The sequence below is a fragment of the Mixophyes fleayi genome, chromosome 1 (assembly GCF_038048845.1).
Source record: "Mixophyes fleayi isolate aMixFle1 chromosome 1, aMixFle1.hap1, whole genome shotgun sequence".
NCBI classification, from domain to species: domain Eukaryota; kingdom Metazoa; phylum Chordata; class Amphibia; order Anura; family Limnodynastidae; genus Mixophyes; species Mixophyes fleayi.
In genome coordinates, this window is record NC_134402.1 from 63827278 (window position 1) to 63829777 (window position 2500).

The window sequence follows — 2500 nt, forward strand, 5'->3', positions numbered from 1 at the left end:
TAGTACTTGGATGGGAGACCACCTGGAAATACCAGGTGCTGTAGGCAATTTTTTTTTATTTTCTCTTGTTCCGACTTCCTTCAATGCTGGTTTTGAGATGTATAAGAGATGTAGGTCATTAGGAAGCAAATACCTACAGCCACACCACCCTGAACAAGCCCAATCTCGTCTGATCTTGGAAGCTAAGAAGGGCTGGGCCTGGTTAGTACTTGGATGGGAGACCACCTGGAAATACCAGGTGCTGTAGGCCATTATTTTTTATTTTCTCTTGTTTCGGCTTCCTTCGAAGCTGGTTTTGAGATGTATAAGAGATGTAGGTCATTAGGAAAACAATACCTACAGCCACACCACCCTGAACAAGCCCAATCTCATCTGATCTTGGAAGCTAAGCAGTGCCGGGCCTGGTTAGTACTTGGATGGGAGACCACCTGGAAATACCAGGTGCTGTAGGCAATTTTTTTTTATTTTCTCTTGTTCCGACTTCCTTCAATGCTGGTTTTGAGATGTATAAGAGATGTAGGTCATGAGGAAACCAACACCTACAGCCACACCACCCTGAACAAGCCCAATCTCATCTGATCTTGGAAGCTAAGCAGGGCCGGGCCTGGTTAGTACTTGGGTGGTAGACCACCTGGGAATACCAGGTGCTGTAGGCAGTTTTTTTTTATTTTCTCTTGTTCCGGCTTCCTTCAATGCTTGTTTTGAGATGTATAAGAGATGTAGGTCATGAGGAAACCAATACCTACAGCAGCACCACCCTGAACAAGCCCAATCTCATCTGATCTTGGAAGATAAGCAGGGCCGGGCCTGGTTAGTACTTGGATGGGAGACCACCTGGGAATACCAGGTGCTGTAGGCCATTATTTTTTATTTTCTCTTGTTCCGACTTCCTTCAATGCTGGTTTTGAGATGTATAAGAGATGTAGGTCATTAGGAAGCCAATACCTACAGACACACCACCCTGAATAAGCCCAATCTCGTCTGATCTTGAAAGCTAAGCAGGGCCGGGCCTGGTTAGTACTTGGATAGGAGACCAACTGGGAATACCAGATGCTGTATGATTTTTTTTTTTTTTATTTTCTCTTGTTCCGGCTTCCTTCAAAGCTGGTTTTGAGATGTATAAGAGATGTAGGTCATTAGGAAACCAATACTATAACCACGCCACCCTGAACAAGCCCAATCTAATCTGATCTTGGATGCTAAGCAGGGTTGGGCCTGGTTAGTACTTGGATGGGAGACCACCTATGAATACCAGGTGCTGTAGGCCTTTTTTTTTATTTTCTCTTGTTCCGGCTTCCTTCAATGCTGGTTTTGAGATGTATAAGAGATGTAGGTCATTAAGAAACCAATACATACAGCCACACCACCCTGAACAAGCCTGATCTTGGAAGCTAAGCAGGGCTGGGCCTGGTTAGTACTTGGATGGGAGACCACCTGGGAATACCAGGTGCTGTAGGCCCTTTTTTTTTATTTTCTCTTGTTCCGGCTTCCTTCGAAGCTGGATTTGAGATGTATAAGAGATGTAGGTCATTAGGAAACCAATACCTACAGCCACACCACCCTGAACAAGCCCAATCTCATCTGATCTTGGAAGCTAAGCAGTGCCGGGCCTGGTTAGTACTTGGATGGGAGACCACCTGGAAATACCAGGTGCTGTAGGCAATTTTTTTTTATTTTCTCTTGTTCCGACTTCCTTCAATGCTGGTTTTGAGATGTATAAGAGATGTAGGTCATTAGGAAGCAAATACCTACAGCCACACCACCCTGAACAAGCCCAATATCGTCTGATCTTGGAAGCTAAGCAGGGCCCGGCCTGGTTAGTACTTGGATGGGAGACCACCTGGGAATACCAGGTGCTGTAGGCAATTTTTTTATATTTTCTCTTGTTCGGCTTCCTTCAATGCTTGTTTTGAGATGTATAAGAGATGTAGGTCATGAGGAAACCAACACCTACAGCCACACCACCCTGAACAAGCCCAATCTCATCTGATCTTGGAAGCTAAGCAGGGCCGGGCCTGGTTAGTACTTGGGTGGTAGACCACCTGGGAATACCAGGTGCTGTAGGCAGTTTTTTTTTATTTTCTCTTGTTCCGGCTTCCTTCAATGCTTGTTTTGAGATGTATAAGAGATGTAGGTCATGAGGAAACCAATACCTACAGCAGCACCACCCTGAACAAGCCCAATCTCATCTGATTTTGGAAGCTAAGAAGGGCTGGGCCTGGTTAGTACTTCGATGGGAGACCACCTGGGAATACCAGGTGCTGTAGGCCATTTTTTTTTATTTTCTCTTGTTCCGACTTCCTTCAATGCTGGTTTTGAGATGTATAAGAGATGTAGGTCATTAGGAAGCCAATACCTACAGACACACCACCCTGAATAAGCCCAATCTCGTCTGATCTTGAAAGCTAAGCAGGACCGGGCCTGGTTAGTACTTGGATAGGAGACCAACTGGGAATACCAGATGCTGTATGATTATTTTTTTTTTTATTTTCTCTTGTTC

The 2500-nt window shown here is 45.0% G+C and overlaps 4 non-coding genes and 9 pseudogenes across 4 annotated transcripts; all 13 read left to right on the forward strand.

Annotated features, from left to right (window-relative positions):
* The window catches only part of LOC142120218 (5S ribosomal RNA), a 119-nt pseudogene extending 72 nt beyond the window's left edge, over positions 1-47 (forward strand).
* An 84-nt stretch (positions 48-131) lies between these two features.
* On the forward strand, positions 132-250 carry LOC142113476 (5S ribosomal RNA). The gene has a single exon (XR_012681589.1). It is a non-coding gene; the product is annotated as a 5S ribosomal RNA (ribosomal RNA).
* An 84-nt stretch (positions 251-334) lies between these two features.
* On the forward strand, positions 335-453 carry LOC142115468 (5S ribosomal RNA; annotated as a pseudogene).
* Positions 454-537: 84 nt separating this feature from the next.
* Positions 538-656, forward strand: LOC142133635 (5S ribosomal RNA). Its single transcript, XR_012686820.1, has one exon. It is a non-coding gene; the product is annotated as a 5S ribosomal RNA (ribosomal RNA).
* An 84-nt stretch (positions 657-740) lies between these two features.
* On the forward strand, positions 741-859 carry LOC142137058 (5S ribosomal RNA). The gene has a single exon (XR_012687722.1). It is a non-coding gene; the product is annotated as a 5S ribosomal RNA (ribosomal RNA).
* Positions 860-943: 84 nt separating this feature from the next.
* On the forward strand, positions 944-1062 carry LOC142136143 (5S ribosomal RNA; annotated as a pseudogene).
* An 86-nt stretch (positions 1063-1148) lies between these two features.
* On the forward strand, positions 1149-1267 carry LOC142133808 (5S ribosomal RNA; annotated as a pseudogene).
* An 83-nt stretch (positions 1268-1350) lies between these two features.
* On the forward strand, positions 1351-1459 carry LOC142135854 (5S ribosomal RNA; annotated as a pseudogene).
* Positions 1460-1543: 84 nt separating this feature from the next.
* Positions 1544-1662, forward strand: LOC142115479 (5S ribosomal RNA; annotated as a pseudogene).
* An 84-nt stretch (positions 1663-1746) lies between these two features.
* On the forward strand, positions 1747-1865 carry LOC142124545 (5S ribosomal RNA; annotated as a pseudogene).
* An 83-nt stretch (positions 1866-1948) lies between these two features.
* LOC142133753 (5S ribosomal RNA) lies at positions 1949-2067 on the forward strand. The gene has a single exon (XR_012686895.1). It is a non-coding gene; the product is annotated as a 5S ribosomal RNA (ribosomal RNA).
* Positions 2068-2151: 84 nt separating this feature from the next.
* LOC142121266 (5S ribosomal RNA) lies at positions 2152-2270 on the forward strand (annotated as a pseudogene).
* An 84-nt stretch (positions 2271-2354) lies between these two features.
* LOC142136597 (5S ribosomal RNA) lies at positions 2355-2473 on the forward strand (annotated as a pseudogene).
* The last annotated feature ends 27 nt before the right edge of the window (positions 2474-2500 follow it).